The sequence below is a fragment of the Lutra lutra genome, chromosome 8 (genome assembly GCF_902655055.1).
Source record: "Lutra lutra chromosome 8, mLutLut1.2, whole genome shotgun sequence".
Lineage (NCBI taxonomy): Eukaryota > Metazoa > Chordata > Mammalia > Carnivora > Mustelidae > Lutra > Lutra lutra.
Window position 1 is genome coordinate 96,827,812 of NC_062285.1, and position 13,364 is coordinate 96,841,175.

At 40.8% G+C, this 13,364-nt stretch overlaps 1 protein-coding gene across 4 annotated transcripts in view; it reads left to right on the plus strand.

Moving 5' to 3' along the window:
- The first annotated feature begins 1,771 nt into the window (after positions 1–1,771).
- Positions 1,772–13,364, plus strand: part of FRS2 (fibroblast growth factor receptor substrate 2) — a 116,082-nt gene continuing 104,489 nt past the window's right edge. For all 4 annotated transcript variants that reach the window (XM_047740711.1, XM_047740710.1, XM_047740709.1 and 1 more), the window contains exon 1: positions 1,772–1,936. The gene's annotated coding sequence lies outside the window, so the exon portion shown is untranslated. The remainder of the gene's footprint in view (positions 1,937–13,364) is intronic.

Consider the following 13,364-nt stretch of genomic DNA (forward strand, 5'->3'; position numbering starts at 1 on the left):
GTCAAGGCTTCTCTGTGGAAAGAGCAGTTAGTGAGTCCTGCCAATCCAGGCTCTGTTTTTCACTTCTTCACACTGTGAGGCACGAAAGTCTGTTTAAATTTGGGTATCTGGGAAGTATTTACCAACACTTCTGCGAATACAAAAATAAAATAAGACAGCGGACAGCGCTGTAAATAAAGCCAATGGCAAAGGCATTGTTTACATGTTAAATTCATAATAACGGGTTCTGAACCATTTCCATTTTCCTGCCTTTCTTAGTAGAAAATTTAAAAAAACCTTCCTCCCCCACAGTTTTAAGAGATGCTTGTAAATTTGTTTTGCAGACAGGATGCATGTTAAGAGGATCCCCCACCCTCCCTCCAATAGTCTGGCCCCAGATAGGAAATCTGCTTCTGATGTTCTGTGCCTTCCTGATTTTGTGGCTGAGGAATTCCCTTTTTCTTTAACTTCTTTCCCTGCTTGGCATCTGACCCTGTGGGTCCTCAGACTGTCTCAGCTCCCATCGTCACAAATGTCCAGGCTGGCCCCAGGATATTCTTTGGCTTACCTACCTTCATTTTTCTTATTGCAAAACCCTCTACTCTTTATTTCTTTCACTAACCTTTTCTGCCGCCTATTGCTAACCCAGTTTTCCAAACTGCCCCCTATTAGAGTGATCCACAGGAGGAGAAATCCTTCCTATTGATGGTGACGTGGGAGAGTTGTTGACTTTTATCCAGTCCTGCTTGGTACCAGGTACACTGAAGTGTTTATCGCGCATGTTCATTTTGAATTCCTACACAATCCAGAGGTGATTATCCATGAATGTATACGCACACACGCAAATGAGGAAACCGAGGCTTAAAGAAGTCAAGCAACTTGCTCAAGGCGAGAAAGTAAAAGTACCTAAACAGGACGCAGGCAGTAAAATTCCAGGGTCTCCTGGCTCTTGGCTTCTGTTCAAATTCAAATGATGCTGAAATATAGGAATACAATTTGCCTCCTGCCCTTAAAGATCTTAAAAATCTTGGGGCACCTGGGTGGCTCAGTGGGTTAAAGCCTCTGCCTTCAGCTCAGGTCATGATCTCAGTGTCCTAGGATCAAGCCCCACATCCGGCTCTCTGCTCAGCTGGAAGCCTACTTCCTCTTCTCTCTCTGCCTACTGTGATCTCTGTCTGTCAAATAAATAAATAAAATCTTTAAAAAAAAAAAAAAAAAAAAAAAAGATCTTAAAAATCTTGTTAGGGGTAGATGAGATTTACATACACAAGTTAAAATCGAGAGCCACTGCATTGGGTTTGGTATCCTTGACCGGCTTCTTCCTCTGCAGGATACAGGTAAGAGCAACAACCTCAAGTGGTTTGGAGATGATTGACCGAGTTAAGCATCCGAAGCGCTTAATACAGTGGTGTCGCGTAGTAGGCGTTCAATAAATGTCAACTATCACTATTCTTAAAGGAGGCCGACCGGAGTGGAGAGAATACTGGAAAGTCGGGAGGCCGGCTGTATACACCGGACCCGTGCACCCAAATTCTCCTATCCTCTGTTTCGTGGTCCGTAAAATTAGGTGGCTGGAATGGACTAACTGGAAGAGCAGTCAAGCACGCAGCCGATCCCTCGGAGATCCGAGGGGCCTCGGGGCAGAAAGGGTTAGTGACGAGTCTGGGGGCGGCTTTACGGCGCTCAGCGGGAGAGGCCCCACCCCGCCCCGCCCCGCCCCGCCCCGCCCCGCCTGGGAGGCCCTGGCAGCTCCAGCCCGCGAGCAGTTCCGGTGCCAAAACGCTTCCCTCCCCCGCTTCCCCGGAAGTGCTTTTCCAAGGTTCGGGCCGGAGAGAGGCCTTGTAGGCACAGCTGCTGAGCCTCGATCGGCTTCGAGTAGGGACTCCTGCCTGGGTTGGAGCCCAGGGGTCCGCGGCCGCCGACCCGTGCCTGCCTCCTCCCAGCGCCCCGGCCGCCGGTGAGTGGCCGAGGGAGAGACGCCGGACGGCCGCGGGCCGCGTCAGGGCTTGTGCTCTCGGGCCCCTGCTGCCCGCTCTACGCTGCGGGCTCGGCTGTCGGGATCCGGGGAAGGGGCTTGTCGACCGCAGAGGTCCTTGCCGAGTCCGCCCGGCGGGAAGGAGCGGGCGGCGGGGCCTTGGGGTGGGCGGGGCGGAGCCGGAGAGGGGGTTCCTGGAGTTGTTGTAGCCGTTGGGACTTGAGAGTGGGGATGGGCCGGGCCTCGGTCCACCCGACCTCCTCATTTCTGCTCCCCCAAGTCTTCCGCGTTGCCTCTCCGATTTGGTTTCCTCTGTCGACCTGGGGCCGGGAATCTGGACACCAGACTCAATCTTGGGCTCCAGTTCTCGACTTGGGTGTCCTCCGGGTCTGTCCTGGGGTCGGTAACTAGCCCGAGTCCCAGGGGTGTCGTCTCCTCAGTCTCGGGGCTGGGCGATACATGCGTAGATGCCGGGGATCTTTTGCAAAGCATCCAGATCCGCCACGGGGTTGCCCTGGGATCGATTTGGACTGCTCCCGGCACCGGTTCTGAATACGTAGGTCAGTGTGGCACCACCGTGCCTCCCATGATCTTTTACTCACTGGAAAGCTTGCTCGAGCTGTTGCCGAAGTCATTTAGGAAAACATCTTGCTTGGGGAAAATCAGTAGTTAGGATAAGTCCCCTTATTTTCCTGCAGGCTTAATAAAAGGATGCTATTCTCTAATATGCACTCCTTATTCTGGTGGCTATCTGAAGTCACAGTTTAATGGCGAGTTCAGTCTGCGGCTATTGCACGAATTGGTTACGAGGGTTGGAGAATTACTTGCACCCCCTCTTCCCCGAAGTTTGTATACTTTCATATTTGGACCTGTCATTTTCCTTAACTTCTAAAAAAACATTTTTGTCAGTAACTCCTCAGAGGTCCCCTATACTGTTACACTTGTGCTGCAATGCAGAGGTTCACATAGGTAGACAGAGGTGTTGTGTGTGCGTGTGTGCGTGTGTTTTAACCTGTATTTTGGGGTGTTTACCTCGGGTGAATTGAGAATGTTTAGAGGAGAAAGTGATGTAGGTAGTTTTTTTAGTGAACAGATTTCAGGTGGTGAACTGCTGGAAGGTTTGTAGGCGATAAGGGTTTTCCGCATTTAATAGTGATTTTTAAATTAGGATCACAAGAGAATGTGGTTGTGACTGCATTGTTTTTGTTTTTGCAGTGTAAAGTATACACAGACCACCTTTGTGAAACCAATGACACTTAACTGCGTTTCTCATCTTGTGCTTATATTAGGACTTATACTGTAGTTTTTTAGGTACTTACCTCATTCTCTCTCCTCCCACTACTGGAAGGGGAGGTAATATCATGCATTAGAGAAAATAGACTGAAGTGGTCAGTTCAGTGAGCTCTCCTGTGCAAAAGAAAATGTATTTCAGTGTTGTTGATTTTCAGCAGGCAAAGTGTGGATGACTTTTTAAAAAATTTTGTTTCTTTTATTCCTTTATTGATTGTGGTCAAAGGGTGGTTGATTTTTAAAGTCCCTGGAAGAAGTTGTGGAGGGAAGATTAGTTGCCCAACTTTTAGATTTAGATAGAAACTGTAGATTCTTAGCCGTTGGAAGTACTTGATTGTTTAGAGCTTATGGTTGGAATTTTGGAATCGAGAAAATCTGCAAAAGGGGTCAAGTTAGATATGATTATGGATCCACAGTGAGAGTCTGATAGATAATGTGTTTTGAAGGGAAATATTTGAAGAATTGTAAGAGCAGAAAGAGGTAATCAGGGAATTTCACATACCTTAAGGCACTGTAAATTTTATTATGTTCAAGTCCACTCAATAAATATTACATAAATAAATAATAAACAAATATGAATATTTGCATTGTAAAATTTATTGTATTATTCAAGTCAATGGGTACTGAATTTTTGCTATGTTAGGCATCAAGCTATGTTGGGCAACGGATGTAGGAACAAATATACAGCCATAACCTTTAAAATTCATGTTTTGGCAATAATTTTCTAAGGTATGTCAGAAATCATGAAGAGCTATATTGTATTGCTTAAACATATTACAGATTTTTTCTAATCATAGGTGGGTGTTGTGTGTTTCATTCAAAACACGGTTTAGGCATTATAGGGTACAAAGATTAAGTATTTGGTCTTTAGGAATTTGAAATCTAGAAGGGGATGTAAGATATTTACATAAAAATATGTAAATACTTACTGTATGAGGGGCTTGACCTGAAGTTTGGAGTTGTATGAAAGGAAAATGGGTTCATTTTTAATGGACTAATCAGCTAAAAAGTAGAAAGTGGTGGAGGTAAAGAAGTATTCTGAAGCTATTGAGCACTTAGCATCGTGCTCTGTGCTAGTTGCTTTCCATACATTTTCCAAGCTTCATAACAACATATAAGCATTTTTCTTAATAAATAAGGAGGGCAGTGCTCCAATGTATTAAGTAGCTGAGCCTCAGCGTGAATCCAGGTCCGCTTGGTGCCAAAGCCTATGCATTTCCACTATATCATGCTACGTCTCAATGAACTGGTAGCCTGAGTTTCACATTGCAGAGGGTAAGACTTTTCTAAAATAAGAATTTAGGGGTCGGGAGTAGGTGGAGGAAGGCTTTTCAAATAAAGGGAGTGATGTAAGCACAAGGGTGGAGGTGGAAAGTTCATTGTATACCCAGAAAATTTAGTGGACAGCTTGCTTAGAATATAGGGTTCATTTTTGGAAATAAGAGATGAGGTTTGAAATTCTAAGTGGGTCTGGGTTGAGGAGCATGTTTGCTGTATTTGTAAATGCTGTATTTAAGAGTTCAGCATTTAGGAGGTATTGAGAAACTACTAGGTCTAATAGTGTAGTATGTGAAATGGTTTGTTGTAGGCTTTCAATATAGTATCCATACTGGGTAAGGACAGTGGCATTGAGATGGGGTGGGTGGAGGAGGGATTGTTGGGGAAAATTTGGAGAAACTGGAAGTTGAAAATTACATTCGTTTTAAATGTATGTCATGGGGATGGTCGTACTCTTAGTACAAATATAGGCAGAGGTGCATAAGAAGATAAGTTTTGAATATGTTGAGTTTTTTATATACTTGCAGAACACTGGAATTGCCCAGAGGCTTTTGGAAATCTGGGTTTGTAGTTCATGAGAGAGGTCAATGCTGGGCATATATTAAACATGAGTGTAGGGAATAATACAAAGAGATGTACTAGTTGAGTCTGTATAAAGAGATGAAAGAGCTGAGAGGGAGTTTACAAGGAAAGAAAAAAAAAATGAGCCTTTATTTTAGATGGCATCTGTTTAAAACAGAAGGAAAAGATAGTCTGTACTGTATTCTGCTCTCTCGTTGCAGATTCAGATGGAGTACAAAGAATCTGATCATGGGAAAATCCAATTGGGAAATAAAATAATGCTGTCATTACTCCATTTCATGGAGGATGAACTCTTTCAGATTCACTTGTTCCAGAGTGTTAGGCTTTAGTTACTTAAGAGCTGTTTGGTCATTTCTTTTGGGCATTTGTTGGCAAGTGATATGTGAGGATTTGGATGCAGATCTCTGATAGCTATTCTGTTTATTCATATTTGTGACTTTCAATTTTGGTTTCAATATCAAAGGCCTTTGAATATTCAAATACAATTTTTGTCCCTCCTATTTCTACTGGCTGCTAGTAGTGCCTTTCCTGGAAAATGGTATTTAATTTTTTTTTTTTTTTTAAAGATTATTATTTACTTATTTCACAGAGAGATCACAAGCAGGCAGAGAGGCAGGCAGAGAGTGGGGAAAGTAGGCTCCCTGCTGAGCAGAGAGTCCGCTGCAGGGGGCTGCAGGGGCTTGATCCCGGGACTCTGAGATCATGACCTGAGCCGAAGGCAGAGAGGCTTAACCCACCGAGCCACCCAGGTGCCCCGGAAAATGGTATTTAATTACATATTTTTCTCCCAACTCTCTTTTATAAGTACTGATCAACACAGGTAGTTTTGTCTTTCATGTCCTGATTATCCTAGAGGGATGGAATGATAAGATACTTTTGTCCATAATGTAATGATACATATATAAAAACTATGTATTTTTATTTGGAAACTAAGGACTATAGACTTATGGAATTACATGTAGTTTTCTGTTTGATATTTAAATATGGGGAACCTGTGTGTTAATATGTAAAAGATTGTAATAGTTTGTAGAATGAGGCTCAGATTTGTAACTTTTGGAGGGCGAGGTTATTATTTTTAGACTGCATTTCCAGGGAAGTGTTTATTTCCTTCTTGAGGATTAACACATTCCTTTTGTTTTGGAGAAATATGTTTTTTACTATATCACAGGCTCTTGGGAATGTCCTGAGTCCTGCGTCAGTCCCGTTGGAGGCAGGGGGTGTTGTGTCTGCTTTGTCTGGGCTGGTTGGCTTAGTTGCAGTGAGCCTGGTATTAATGAGGCAAAGGTCAGGAGTTCCATTTAGCTTCGGTTTCTGAGTGATGGCCAGGGAAGTACACCTCTAGCCAGCTGTCTTGGAAATTCTTCGGTTGTCATTGGTCACAAAGGTGACTGGCTTAGGATGGATCTTTATACCACTGAAAGAATATTAGAGGAAACTTAGCATAATGGTTAGTAATTCTGACTTGGGAATTAGACATACCTGTGTCAGATTTCTCGGTATACGATGTTGGGAGAGTCCCTAAACCTCTCGGAGCCTCTGCTTCCTCATTATTGAAGAGGTTAATATTTGGTCTGGGCTTGTCCTACTGTTGTTTTCTTTTTTCAAGTGGGAGTTCGCTGCTTACACCTGTGGTTCCCCAGTGCTGGACTGTGGAGAGGTGTCAGTCCATGACAGAGTTTTCACTTGTCTGAAATGAGAATGGATTCACTTTTCATGAAGCTAAATCTGTTGAATTTAAAAGATAATTTTTTCCCTAAAATTATCTTTTACCATTTTTGACGTAAGCATATTAGTTCTTTTATGAAGTAATGGTGGTGGTAATTGGTAGTTATTTTCTTTTTCAATGTTCCTGGCAAAATAAAAGTTGGCAGCTCTATGCTGGTCCTCCAGTTTTGTTCTTAAGATGATGGTTCTGCGAAATCTGAAAATCTTGGCTTAAACGGAGCCAGGGAATTGGGGGAGATTACTCATCCAGTATATTATACATAGTCGAGTTAGGTTTGGGGTACATTCTACTGTTCTTTTACCCTGTAGGGACTGTATTTTGATTCTCATCACTGCTGAATTAGTTTAATGTTGTCGAGTTTTACATTAAGACTTTCAAGGAGCAGTTCAGATTGTTTTCAGTTCATACAAGTTGCTTCAAATTATTTAGGGCTGTATTTCTCAACTAGAGCCTCAAGAGGAAACTGGTGAACTGGGGGGGCTGCTTGGGGGTGCTGCTGTAAGTCATTACTCTGTTGATTAGTCAACAAGATAAATAACTGGCCTTTGACATAGTGAAATATTAGAAATTGGCTTTCCTTTTCACCTCTTTTGCAGGGAAGATCTTTGAAGCTAGATCAAGAAAAGCTTTTTTATTTAATAAAGCAAGTAAACCTTGTACAAATATCAGTATTCAGAATGCTTTCTAGAGAAAGAATGGTTCAGCACTTTGCATAATGGGTTATGTAAGTGGAGCCACAGAAGTCCTCCTGGGGACACCAACCAATTATTAGCATAAGCGCTATTGAAATTGCATTCAGTTGTCTAGATGAGGAGCGTTTTGACTCCCTTGTTCACTTAGCAGCATGGGGGTGGGGGGTGCAGAAAATTTAAGGTGCAGATCTAGCCTAAATGACTGTTAAATTAAGGTTTAACATTTGTTTCCTTTTAGTGTTTTGGTTAGGTAACTTTAAAAATTGGGAGTGCTATAGAAATACTGAATATGTTAGAATGCCTAAAGCAAAATTTCCGATTAGGCTGAAATAGCTTAGGCCCTCTGCCTTTTTTTTTTTTTTTTTTTTTTTTTAAAGATTTTATTTATTTATTTGACAGAGATCACAAGTAGGCAGAGAGGCAGGCAGAGAGAGAACGGGAAGCAGGCTCCCTGCTGAGCAGAGAGCCCGACTCGGGCTTGATCCCAGCACTCTGGGATCATGACCTGAGCCGAAGGCAGAGGCTTTAACCCACTGAGCCACCCAGGCGCCCCGCCCTGTCTTTTAATTTTAAAGGAGACTGGAGTTTTGCTTCTTTCGATATTAAGGATGTTATTGTTTTATAGGGTTTCGTTGTATATTACTGTTCACTCTAAATTAAAGAATCATATGGAATACGTTTATTCTAACAATGCTTACATTTTTCCTCCAAAGTATTCCTATTGGCAGAAATGAATGGTATGCTCAGAGGTAGCCCGAAGAGTCCTGCTATAAGTAGAAAATTTCATGATTCCTATAGGGTTTTATTTTTAAAAATTCACATGAATTTCATGTTTTGGTATTTTATGTATATGTAAACAGTGTTTTAAAGTCAACTAAAATTAGTGCCCCTGAGGGCCCTATTTTCATCCTATGGATTTTTCATATCTCTAGGACATGGCTTGCATGACGGTTTAGTGGCACTATGCTTAACTGCTTCATTTTGACTCATTTAAAAAAAAATGCTGTGTTCTGTTGGTTTCTGTTGGGATGGTGGACAATTATTGACACTTTTATATGTTTTTAACAGCAAACTGTTTTGAATACTAATCAAGGAGCTGTAGTTTCATAGAAATAAAATGCCTTTAAAAGGAGATTTAATCAATTTTAAGATGTTCTTTTACATTTAAGATTATTCAATTACCAGTATATTTCTCATGTTATAAAAACATAGCAGCAGTGTCTAATTGAACTTTCTGTAATAATGGAAGTGTTCTATATCTGTGCTGTTCAGTCTAGTGGCCCTCATACGGCTACTGAGCTGAGCACTAAAATGTGTCTGGTGTTACAGAGGAACTAAATTTGAAATTTTGTTTTATTTTAATTGATTTCAACGTGAATAGCCCCACTTGCGGCCAGTGACTACTGTATTAGATAGTGTTGCTCTCAAGGGTTAGGAAGACATGGAGAAGCGATGTTAGAAATCTTCATGCCATCCCTCAGCTCATTTATAGGCAAAATTAGGCCCTCGATAAGTATTTCTTTTTTTTTTTTTTTAAAGATTTTATTTATTTATTTGACAGATCACAAGTAGGCAGAGAGGCAGGCAGAGAGAGAGGAGGAGGAGGCAGGCTCCCTGCTGAGCAGAGAGCCCAATGTGAGGCTCGATCCCAGTACCCTGGGATCATGACCTGAGCCGAAGGCAGAGGCTTTAACCACTGAGCCACCCAGGCGCCCCTCGATAAGTATTTCTTAAATGAAATAATATTTTTATTGTTTCAGTTTTTTTGAAAAATTTATTTACTTATTTGAGAGAGAGAGAGAGCGCGCGAGCTGGCGTGCACATGTTGGGGGTAGGGACAAGGGGAGAGGGAGAGAGGGAGAGAGGGAGAGAGAAGCTCTAAGCAGATTCCATGCTTGTGCAGGTGCATGGAATTGCATTGATCTCACCTCCCTGACCCAAACCCAGTTGGAGGTTTAACAGATCATCCCACTGAGGCGCCCCTATTGTTTCAATTTTTAAGACCAAAGTTTGTGAAGTATTTTAGGCTTTTAGAGAGTGATCACTAGTCTTGATTTTTTTCTTCTATGTTGACTTAAAAATTTTACTTTTGTTACAAAAGCATACAGTATACTGAATATACAACTTAAACAATTGTAAAATAAATTGCATTGCCTGTATCTTTGAAGTCAATTTATACTCCTTACCACTTGTGTTCTTTGACCCGCTTCCTACGAAACCACCATCTAAATTTTGTGTTAATCATTCCCTTTTCCTTTTAATTTTCATGAATTAAAGAAAATTTCATTTCCCTTTCTCTTCCAGTTTGGAAGTTAAACTTAATGTAGTTTTCCTTTATTCTATTTTTCCCTGACTCCCAACAAATTAGATATGATTACTTTTTTAAACACTGTTGCTTTAATTTGCCTCTGCTTTACAAGTATCTTTGCTCATCATTTTCATTTGCATCTCAGACCTCTTGTTTGGGGTCTAAGATCATTTTCTCTCTGCCTGAAATATATCCCTTAGAACTTTCTTCAGTGAGGGTCTGTTGTTGGAAAACTTTTAGTTTGTTTGAAAATGTTTTTATCTATATCTCATTCCTGAAGATGGGTTTTCTGAGTATGCATCCTATGTTAGCAGTTATTTTTTTTCTTTGTTCATTATAGATCTTATTCCATTCTCTTCTGGCTTTTATTGCTGTTGAAAACTCTGTAATCCATCTAATTGTCATTCTTTTATTAAACTATATTTAGAATATTTAGAATCTGTTTTCCACACTTTCATCTTGATATGTCTAGATGTTGATTTCTCTTTATTTATCAAGCTTGGAATTCAGTAGGCCATGGAATCTGACGATTGGTGTCTTCAACCATTTTGGAGAAATTTTGGCCATTTTCTCCTCACTGGTATTTGAAGTTGGTCTTCTTACTCTACCCTCCATGCCTCTTAACCTGTCTTTGCTATTCTCCATTTCTTTGTCTTTCTGTGTTGTGTTCTGGGTAATTAGATCCTTTCTTCCAGTTAGCTAATTCTGGCTTCAGCTGTGTTCAGCTAGTTTATTGAATTTTAAATTTTGTTTTCACTTTTTAAGTATTATGTTCTTTTTTATAGTAAAATATGCATAAGTAGAATTTAACACTTTAAATCTGAAAGTGTTCAGTGATATTAAGTACATTCACTATCACCTCTGTCCATCCCCAGAACTTTTTTTTATCATCAGGAGCTGAAATCTGCCCATTAAACAATAATTTCCCATTATCTCCTCCACCCAGCCCCTGGCAAGAACTATGTTACATTCTTTTTCTATGAATTTAACTATTCTAGGTACCTCATATAAGTGGATAATACACTATTTGTCCTTCTGTGTGTCTGGCTTATTTCACTTACCATAATGTCTTCAGGATTCATCCATGCTGTTGCATGTTCATTGAATTTTTTAAGAATTTTATTTACTAGGGGCGCCTGGGTAGCTCAGTCGTTAAGCGTCTGCCTTGGGCTTAGGTCATGATCCCAGGGTCCTGGGATTGAGCCTCACATCTGGGTCCCTGCTCAGCAGGGAGCCTGCTTCTCCCTCTCCCACTCCCCCTGCTTGTGTTCCCTCTCTTGCTATCTCTCTGTCAAATAAATAAATAAAATCTTCAAAAAAAAATAAAAATCTTATTTACTATACCTTTTTTATTTTTAGAAGTTTCATGTAGTTCCTTTTTACAACTGCTTTATCCTTATTAATTTTTATACTTTTTTCTTTTTATACTTTTTCTTGGTCATGTTGTCAAGCTATCTTTTATTTCTTAAAAACCTATTAAATATACTTATTTTATACATTGTCTCTGATAATTCCAATATCTGAAGTCTTTGTAGATATGATTCTGCTGTTTGTTTTGCTGTATTAATTTTGCAGAGTGATTTTTTTTTTTAAGATTTTAATTCATTTATTTGGCAGAGATCACAAGTAGGCAGAGAAACAGGCAGAGAGAGAGAAGGAAGCAGGTTCCCCGTGGAGCAGAGAGCCTGATGTGGGGCTCGATCCCAGGACCCTGGGATCATGACCTCAGCTGAAGGCAGAGGCTTTAACCCACTGAGCCACCCAGGGGAGTGATTTTTAATAGCACTTTAAAATTGTATAGGTTAGAGCTTATAAATAAACCCCTGGAGGTTAGTATCCTGTTTTCTTAAATTTTGCCGAAGGTCTTATCTGGTTTATTTACTATATATTTACTTTTTTCCCCTTACAAGTAGTAAATAACTTGTAGGGAAGTATCCTAGTGTTTTATTTTTTCTTGATGAAAAACTTAAATATAGTAATATACCTTACATTTGTATAGGGCCTTCTAGTTTGCTAAGCATTTTCATATTTTATGATTTTATTTTAAAGTCCTGGAAATAAAGACTCAGAGACATAGCTAATAAGAGGTGGCATTGGAATTTAAACCCTGGTTTTCTTAAGATTCTTTTTACTAGCTATGCTTGCCTTTTAGGTTACTAGATAGACTGTAATCTTAGGGTCTTGTCTGTGACTTGTTCACTGTTACACCGTCAGTACCTTGGACTTTTTTTTTTTTTTTTTTTTTTTTTATTTTTTTACAAACCCTTGTGTCGAGGGCTGACTTTCAATAGATCGCAGCGAGGGAGCTGCTCTGCTACGTACGAAACCCCGACCCAGAAGCAGGTCGTCTAGTACCTTGGACTTTTGAATGAATAAATAACATGGGGTGCCTGGGTGGCTCTGTCAGCTAAGCGTCTGCCTTTAGCTCAGGTCATGATCCCAGGTTTCTGGGATCAAGCCCCAGGTCAGTCTCCCTGCTCCATGGGGAACCTGTTTCTCCCTCTCCCTCCGCTTGCCACTCCCCCTGTTTGTGCTCTCTCCCTCTCTCTCTCTGCCAAATAAACTAATAAAATCTTTTTAAAAACCCAACAACATAGACATGAGTTGCTGTCTGACAAGTGTTTTATTTTATTATTTTTTAAAAGATTTTATTTATTTATTTGACAGAGATCACAAGTAGGCAGAGAAGCAGGCAGAGAGAGAGGGAGAAGTAGGCTCCCCACTGAGCAGAGAGCCCGATGTGGGGCTCGATCCCAGGACCCTGGGATCATGACCTGAGCTGAAGGCAGAGACTTTAACCCACTGAGCCTGCCAGGCACCCCTGATGAGTGTTTTATAAGGTAGTTCTATTGTAATCATGTTATTTATGTATTTTGTGTTTATATTTACATATATAATATATAATTATGTACATATAATCATTGAGAGCTTAGAGCTTGTGTGGAAGGGGTTTTTGATGCTTTGCATAACTCTAGCTAAGATTTTTTTTAGATCAAAAATTTGATGTATTTGTCTATAGCAAAGAAAATTTGGTTTTCTTGAAAACATTAGGTAATGAAGATTAGTGAGGTGGACTTTCTGATACTAGTTCAATTCTTTTTCTAGTTATTAAACAATTCTTTTAAGACTTAGGTGATGTGACGAAATGATTCAAGGTTTTCCTAAGGTCACTTTTTATCCTGATAAACTAGGGTGAAGTGTCAGTTAATGTAATCTTTTGACTCGGTGAATTGGTAGAAGCTGGGCCCTAGCTAAATTCATGCCTTTTTTTTTCTCTGACCTCTTACTTTCTATGTCCCATTCTTGGTTAAAGCTGGAGGGACTTGGGCATTGAATCTTGGCTAGAACATGCATTCATTCACTGAGTTAGTGAGTCAGTAAATGGTTCTTGCGAGCCCAGGTATCAAGAACCATGCTAGGGGGGCGCCTGGGTGGCTCAGTGGGTTGGGCCGCTGCCTTTGGCTCAGGTCATGATCTCAGGGTCCTGGGATTGAGTCCCGCGTCGGGCTCTCTGCTCAGCAGGGTGCCTGCTTC